This window comes from Panthera uncia, chromosome D4 (genome assembly GCF_023721935.1).
Source record: "Panthera uncia isolate 11264 chromosome D4, Puncia_PCG_1.0, whole genome shotgun sequence".
NCBI lineage: Eukaryota > Metazoa > Chordata > Mammalia > Carnivora > Felidae > Panthera > Panthera uncia.
In genome coordinates, this window is record NC_064807.1 from 85387036 (window position 1) to 85395378 (window position 8343).

The following is an 8343-nucleotide window of genomic DNA, read 5'->3' on the forward strand; positions in this document are numbered from 1 at the left end:
GGGAAGGGGTCTCCGGGTATATAGGGAAGGGGTCTCCGGGTATATAGAGAAGGGGTCTCCGGGTATAGGGAAGGGGTCTCCGGGCATGGGGAAGGGCTCTCCGGGTATATAGGGAAGGGCTCTCCGGGTATATAGGGAAGGGGTCTCCAAGAGCAAGATGGGGAGAATCTGGGAAGAGTAGTCATAGTTTCCATCTCTTGAATTTTGTTTTGTTTGTTTGAACTTTAGCTCAGTGCCATGGAACAGGACCACAAGAAAGATAAGACCCTGACCCGGAGAAGCTGGAATTCCCACATATGGAGAAAGAGCCTGTGAGGGTAGGTCTGTAGGGGTCTCCCTGGGAGCACACTGGGAATGGGGAGGACGGCCAGGTGGGTGGGAGGGCTGCAGGACCTGGAGGGGGCCCCTGTGGACGGGTCAGTGCTAAACGGCCATAGGACCAAGGCTTGGCCTTCTGTATCTTTCACCTCTCTTCCCACAATCCTGTGTGGCAAGTTGTCCCAGCTTCGCCCCCTGCTGGCCCTCGGCCTCTCCTGGCTCTCCGATCAGCTGCCCCCTCTTAAGCTACAACCAGAATACGACCTGATGCTCCCATAAGAACACCTCTCGGCAGGGGGGGGGGGGGGGAGACTCTCCCTTTCACATTTTACCTGGATTCCTCCTGCCCTGAGACATGTCTCAGCTTAGAAGTTCCCCTCCCGGAGGCCTTTCCTGACCCCCTAACACCGGGCTGGATATGTCTCTCCTGTGCTGAAGAGACGATCTGGATGGCCCCGTGGGGAGTGGATGGACATTTGGACGGTGGTCAGCTGGGGAAATGGATGAACGGACGGAGATGGATGGCTGAGTAGATGAGTCAGTGGATGGATGGATGAAAAGGATAATTGGTTAATCAGACGGCAGAAGAGCAGCGGGTGAATCGGTTGGGTGGAAAGCAGGTAGATTGGGTCGATGAGTGGGTGCGTAGGGGTGGATGGAGGGCGGTAAGTGGGTGGGCAGAAGGCGCCTGGCGCCTGGATATAAAGGAAGAGCAAAGAGACGAGCTTGGCTCAGGCTTGTCGAAGTTTGCGGAGGGTCAGTGGTGCCCAAGGAGGAGGTCGAGTGGGGATCTTTCTCCCCTAACTCCTCCCTCGGACCCCTCACGCTCCTCCCTGCACCAAGGCGAGGGGTGGGGACTCAGTTCTGGGCGCTTCAGCCAGGAAAGTAATCGGCACCTGCTTCCTTCCCGCTTCTCTTTCCCATAACTCACCACCCTATGAATGTTTTGGGTCGATGGTCCTGATCCTTGACAGTGACTTGAAGTTTGGGGCTGAGCTAAGAGACTCGGGTCTCTCTTTATCCATTGTCCCGCCACGTCCTTGCCTTCTGCGTCCCCGAGTCCTTCCGGCAGAGAGACAGGCGGATGCCCAGCCTGGCTGCACAGGGCTGGACAGAACACACAGTCTTAGGCCCAAGCCCTGTGGCCCTGGGCCCCCAACCAGCCCGGGTCCCTGCTGCCTGGTGACCCCCCCCCCCCCCCACCGCCCTCCCGGCAGCTCCGATTTTTCCAGCTCGGGTTTGATCGCCTGCCAGGATCTCCCAAATGTCAGCTGCCGTGTTAGCATCTTTAAGAGAGCGCTCGAGGCGATCTTTAAGCAGGGAGGCTGGGGCCCCATGCTGATGAGAGGAGCCCCGTTCCAAGCTGATAGTTCTGCCTGCTGCCTCCCCAGCCTCTGCTCTGGGAGCCTGTGGTCCCTTGCTCTTTGGGCCTGGACAGCACCTGGGTTTATTTTTAAGCCCGGGTGAATCAGGGCTTTGCCAGGAGTTGAGGTCAGTCGCCTGAGCTAAGGGGTCAGCTGGGAGCCCGCAGAGGGCAGGGAGGGGCCCGTCCTGTCCTGTCACGGCTCCACCCCCCAGCACAGCATGGCCTGACCCCGAGGCGTGGATAAATATTTGTTGGTCCAATGCATGCCTGAGCCGCCAAAGTGCTCTGAAACGATGCGGATGATAACAGGGTGCTTTCTCCCCTCCCCTCCCCTTGAGGGGGAGATGCTCGAGGTGATGGAAGATGAGAAAAGTCAGACCGACAGGCCTAGGCTGGTGTATCCCATCTAGCATGTGGGTGCTGGGTGTTTTGGGGAAAGTTGCGGGTCCTCTCTGAGCCTCAGCTCTCTCATTAGTGAAATGTGCCAAAGGATAGAATGTCAGCCTCGTAGAGTTGTTGGAAGGATCCACTGAGATCATGAGGGAGGAACACAGGGTACAGTCCCTGAAACTTAGTAGGCTCTCAAGGAAGTCCCTCTCCACCCCGCGGTTTTTGGCATGGGCCCTCCTTTCTGCCCCCGATGGCCTTCCCTACACCCTCTGCCCTGTCCTTCCAGATCCCGAGTATGTTCCCCCCCTGGGGCCCCCTCCTCACCTGTCCGGTCCAGGCACGGTTGACGCGCCTCCTCAAATCCCCCCCACCCCTGGACTAAGTTCAAGCCTCAACCAGAACCCATGCGAAGTGACTGATTTCTGTTCCAAGCCAAGTGTCGGCCAATTTCTTGAGGGCAGAAACTATTTGTATTGATTTCTAGATCCCTGGAGTCTTACACAGGGCCTAGGACACAGTACAGAATGAATGAATGAATGAATGAATGAATGAATGACTAGCTAGCTGATCTGAGCAGAATCAAGAGACCTTTCTGGCTGGTTTCACTAATAAGAGAGTGGATGCCCCCAAAGGCTGAGCCCTGCTAACCCCTTCAAAAGAACTGTCCCTCGGGTTGGTAAAGGGCTGTTGCGTTCCTAAGGTTTCCATGGGTTTCCTCCAATCCTCAGAGGACGGGGACAATTATTCTCAGTTCTCAATTGCTCAACGGTCACACAGCATGTTATGTGGGAGGCAGGAGCAGTCCCTGGTCCACACAGTCCTTTCGGTCCTCGATCCCCGGACTGGTGGGGCATGGCCCATATCATGGGAACCTCTGGAATCGATGGGCTGAACTGGGGCGGGGGGGCGGGGGGGGGGGAGCTGGTGCACCTCCACAGAGAGGAAGGATCAGCACCCAGTGCACACGGACATACGTGTTTCCTAACTAAATAGTGTAGATAACAAGACTCAGAATGGTTATAGACTACAAATAAAATGAATAGGTGATTGGATGGATGGACGGATGGACGGACGGATGGATGGATGGACGGATGGACGGATGAATAAGTGGCTGGCTGGCTGGCTGGTAGATGAATTAAGATGGGAAGATGGATAGGTGAATGGGTTCATGAATGGATGGGTGGGTAAGTGGATAGTGGGTGGATGGATGGATGGATGGATGGGCGGGGATACGGATGAGAGGGTAGATGATGGGTGATTGGGTGGGCAGCAATGCCATTCAACAAAAAGCACCCCAGTTGGGGGTCAGAGAATCTTGCCATTGCCCTGATCCCACCCCTAATGCCCAGTGGGACTTGTAGTAAGTCTTCTGGCCTTTTCTTGACCGTCAACTTCCTCATCTGTCTGAAAGGGAAATGGTCTCTGCCCCCCCCCCTCCCCCCACCATACGCAAAGATCAGAAAGGATTCCTGGGCTGTGAGTACTCCTGGCACCTTGGCCTCCCCAACCCTACCGCCCAATCTCACCCTGCCCACGTCCTGTCCTGTCATGAGTTTCCTCCTTCCCGTGCCCACGGGGACCTCCCGCGCAGCCTCTAGCAACATTTTCTAATAGGGGCTCAGGGGATTCTGTTCACAGCGAAGTCCAACACTGCAAACATCCTCAGTCCCCTGAGTCTGGTCAAGCCTGACTGATACGGGCTGGAAGTTAAGAGGCCATTTCTGAGGTCAAGATGTGGATTCCGATCCTAGCTCTGGCACTCAGGGCTGTGGGGCCCGAGGCAAGTCACCGCACGCCCCCGAGCCTCACTTTTCCCATCTGGAAACAAGGCTGATAGGAGCACCCATCTCCTGGGGTACCTAGGGGGGTCCGTGGCAAGATACACGTGGGTGCTCAGCCCAGCATGGGGGGGTGGGGGGGGGGCCCAGGCTGTGCTCAGGGAGACCTAGCCACTCTTGCTATTATCTCTACCCTGGAGCCAAAAGACCAACCACCGGGCTCGTAGAATGAGTGCCCTTTATTCAACAAAGGTCTGGGTGCGTGGAGGTTTCTGGAACAGGGAAGTTCGAGGGACCCAAGAGTCCCAGGGGGGCGGCAGGCCCCCAGCCAGAGCAGCAGGCTGTGACCCACCTCTGTTTCACATGTACCTCGTCCTGGACAACCCAGGGCACAGGGCTTCCCATCAGCAGCTCGGTGACGCCGGGCAAGCACCCTGGCCTCTCTGGGCCTTGCTGTCCTCACCTGTAGAAGACAGGCTTCCCGGTTACCTGTAGCCGTTGCCATTCCTTCCCTGTCACCAGCGCTTTGCCTCCTAGCCAGGTGGGTGAGGCCAGCACCCTTCACTGCTGGAGATGCAAATGCTGAGGTCCAGAGAGGGTCTGAGTGCTGGGCTGGGATAAAAACCCAGGCCCCTCCCACGTTTCGCTCCCGATCCGCCCTGAGTGCTCCAGCCGAAGCCTGGAGCTAAAGGTTGGCCTCTGGGGCCTTCAGTCAGCCCCAGATCCCTCCTGCCCACTACCCCTTGCCAGCCCCTGGTGTTTCCTGGTCAGTGGTCCTGTCCTTGTTACGTGTTGGGAGGTCACAGGGCTCTCCTCATGGGCCGCCGAGCCTTAAGAGATTATCACTGTCGCCCCGGCCTCCCAGGGGACCCCCAACACCTCGCAGAGCCAAGGGGCACCCATAGAGTCCATGGGAGTTTGGGCGCCCACGTGACCGGGCTGTGGGTCAGGTGGCCTCTCAGACCTGAGCTTGGGGGAGGTGCCCAGGTGGAGAGGAGAAGCAGAGGGGCCCTGAGGGAGCAGCAATGCAGGGTCCCAGGCTCCCCCAACCCCGGGTTCCCCCCTCCCCTTCCCCAACTGCTGCAGACTCTGGTTAAAATGGCACCTCCACCATCTGTCACCCCTCCCCCATTCCGTGGGCGCGGCTGTGACTCCAGGACTGGCTTGCTTCATAAACAGGCGGCTGGCGGGTCCCCAGGGCCAGGCGGGTGATGGGCCCGGTGCTGGCCCAGGGCTGCTGATCTGGGGAGGATCCCGCGAGGCGGGCAGGAGAGCAGGTACCAGGAGGGTTCCACGCCCTCCCACGGTGGCGTCCTGACCCCTGGGGGCTCCGGCCTGCACCCACTCCTTCCCTGGCTTCTTTCGCTCACACCCTCCCTGGATCTCACATCTTCCCCGCCTTGCTTCTGCTGGGTTGAGAGAATTTCAAATCAATATCTGGGTGTAGAGGCTCCATAGACCCTCCTCAGAAAGTGCAGTCTCCCTGGGCAGTAAGCACCAACCCCCTCCGGGCCCCTGACTTACCACCGGGGAAACTGAGGCCAGAGAGCTGGGCAGTGGGGGCCCTGGGAGTGGGGGAGGACTCCCCCTCTCCCCCCACCCCCCCCCCCCGGCTGCAGTTTGCCCCCTCGTCGGAAGCACTTAGGGGGAAAGGGGTGTCACAGGGGTCACGTGCCCAGTCCTGAAACTGTAAACCAGCTTGCTGCCCTCAGTTTTCCCATCTGGGGAATGGGGGAGTCCAGACTGCTGGGAGAGGGTATCTTTTGGGCCAGAGAGCGAGCAGGGACTCACCATTCTCTCTCTCACAATCCCCCAAGACTTGGGAGAGACCACATCGCGGCAGGAGGGCCAGTGGGGGGGGCAGGTGGGGGGGCCTCCCGGGCAGCCCCCCCCCCCCGCCCCCCCCCCCCCAGTCCCCGGGCTTCCCCCTCCCCCATCACCGCGGCCCGGCTGCCCCTCCTCTCTCCCGCTCCTGCCTGCCAGCTCCATCCCGAAAGCCCCCAGACCCCAGCTGCAGTGTTTTTACAGCTTTGACCGGCCGCTCAGCCTCCCTCCTCCCCCTCCTCCTCCTCCTCCCTCCTCCTCCACCTTTCCCCCTCTCTCTCTCTCTCCTCTCTCTCCTCCATCCTCTCCCCCTCCTCCTCTTCATCTTTCTCCCTCTGTTCTCCTCTCTCCCTCCCCTCCCTCCTCCTCTCCCTCGTCCCTCCCTCCTCCCTCCGCCCTCCCTCCCGAGCGCTCCCTCCCTCCCTCCCTCTCTCCGGGGGAAGAAAGGTCACCGTGCAGCTGATTACTCAGAGCTCAGTTGCTGTAGCAACCGGCGGGGGAAGTGGGACAGGCTGGCTTTGAGGACGCGTGAGGTCGGCCGCGGGCGGCTGGAGCCGGCGCGGGCCTCTGTGCTCCTGCGAGAGGGAGGCTGCCGGCAGCCCGGCTCCTCGGCCGCTGCGGGCCGGGCTCGGGGGTTTCATTTTTAATGAAGGGTTCGCGCACTCCCCTCGCGCACCCCTCCCCGCCTTCTTCCCACCTCCCCGGGGTCTGGAGGGGGAGTGCGCCCCTCTTGGGTTTGGCTGCCTCTCTCTCTCTCTCTCTCTTTCTGGTCTGGGGCTCCGTCCCTCTGTGTCTCCCCCTCTGCCAAGGTTCTGATGGCTTCTTTCTTTCTCCTCTCTCAGAGCTCAAAGGGACAGCCCTTTACCAACACACACACACACACACACACACACACACACCTCTCACCCACAGGCTGGGTAAGGAGCCCAATAAAATCCTCAGCACCCCCCAACCCCCCCCCCCCAGAAGCCTTTGTCACTGGCCTGGGAGACCCGGGCTTCCTCAACAAGCCAAAGACAGGGTCCACAGAGGGTCCAGCCCTGCTCCCCCAGACACACTGGCATTCCCCTGGCACCCAATGGGGTGGGGGGGGCGCTGCCCTGCCCTCCAGGAGCTTCTGGGCCCCTCCGGAAGGCATCCGCTCTGCTCAGAGAGGAAGCCAGACCTACAGGGGAAGGGGTGGCTGATGCCAGTGGGCAGGGCAGGGAGGGCGCCCGTGGGTGGAGAGCATCTCAGCCCCTGCTGTCTGTTGGCTCCTTCTCCAGCCAGGCAGCCCAGGGATCAAGGCCAGCTCCGAGCGAGGGCCAGCTCGGCAGTGACGGGACAGGGGCTCTGGAGCTGGGCAGGCCTCTGTTCCAGACCCTCCTCCCCCCCCGCCGGTTCTCGGGAATGTAAAGTGGCTCAACCACTTTGGAGAACATTCGGCGGCTTTTTAGAGATTGAAACGTACACTTACCTTGGGACCTGGCCGCTCCCTCTAGGCATTTATCCCAGAGCAGTGGAAACTTGGGTTCATGCAAAGATTTATGCATGAGTCTTCAGAGGAGCTTTATTTGTGACAGGCAAAACTGGAAACAACCCATCAACAGGCACCCGGCTCGAAAGTTTGTGGTACATCCACACATAGAACACCTCTGAGCAGTAAGAAGAAATGAACTCTCGATACACCCAACAACGTGGAGGAATCTCAAGGTCACGACGCCGGGGGAGAGCAGCCAGGCAACAAAGAATGCATACTGGATGGTTCCATTTATAGAACATTCTAGAAAACGCAAACTAACCTGTCGACGGAAAGCAGCTCGGTGGTGGCCTTGGGACATGGGGGGCCAGGAGGTCCCACGAAGGGACGCAAGAAAACTTTTGGAGGATGGTGGCTATGCTCACCGTCTTGTGGGTGCGTACAGATGCCAAAACCTGTCACATTCTGCGATGCAAACGCGTGCACCGACTGTATGTCCGTAAATTGCAAAACCAGATTCCTGCCCTGCCACTCCCCGGCTGAGTGACCTTGGGTGGGTCACCTCACGTCTCCCGGCCTCGTGGAGAACAGTGAAATAATAAGACAGGCAGCCTCGCGGGACGGTTATGGGGATTCAGTAATATCACGTTGATTGCCTCCATCCCAAGCAAACCATGGGTGGCCCATCCAGGGCAGAGAGGGGCACGACGGGCCAGGGGCACAGAGAGGCCATGCCAGAGCCTGACTTGGACTCCCTGCCCAGTGCTCTTCCCACGGGGCCAGGCCAGGCTGCAGACCAGTGCCTGGTGCCCTTGTTGCCACCAAGGCTCACAGCGGAGCTTAATGGAGAAAATCTCACCGGATGCCACTTGCCTTGGGTTCAGAGGCTGATACGAATCCCCCCCCCCACCCCCTCGCCATGCTCTGTGACCACGGCCACATCACTGCCCCTCTCTGACCCTCCTCTTCTGGAACCCGCACCTGTCCCTGCACTAACCTGCAGCATGCTGGTTTCACAACCCCCCTGAGAAGGAGTCCGGGCTCTCGGGAGGTCCGTTGCTCGGACGAAGAACCCGGCCTGCTGAGTCTGGGAGAAGCGCCCACCACCGGCCCGGTGGTAATCGGTGACATGTGCAGCCGCAATCCCGGGTTCCCGTCCCAGCTCTGGCATGGCCGAATGACCTTGGGCGAGTCACTGTGCCCTGCAG

General features: G+C 59.6%; 1 long non-coding RNA gene across 1 annotated transcript in view; it reads left to right on the forward strand.

Moving 5' to 3' along the window:
• LOC125922547 (uncharacterized) overlaps positions 1–7866 on the forward strand; it is a 12151-nt gene extending 4285 nt beyond the window's left edge. Inside the window, exons 2-3 of the long non-coding RNA XR_007457693.1 lie at positions 229–317; positions 7239–7866. This is a non-coding gene — a long non-coding RNA (uncharacterized LOC125922547). The remainder of the gene's footprint in view (positions 1–228; positions 318–7238) is intronic.
• Positions 7867–8343: the final 477 nt, after the last annotated feature.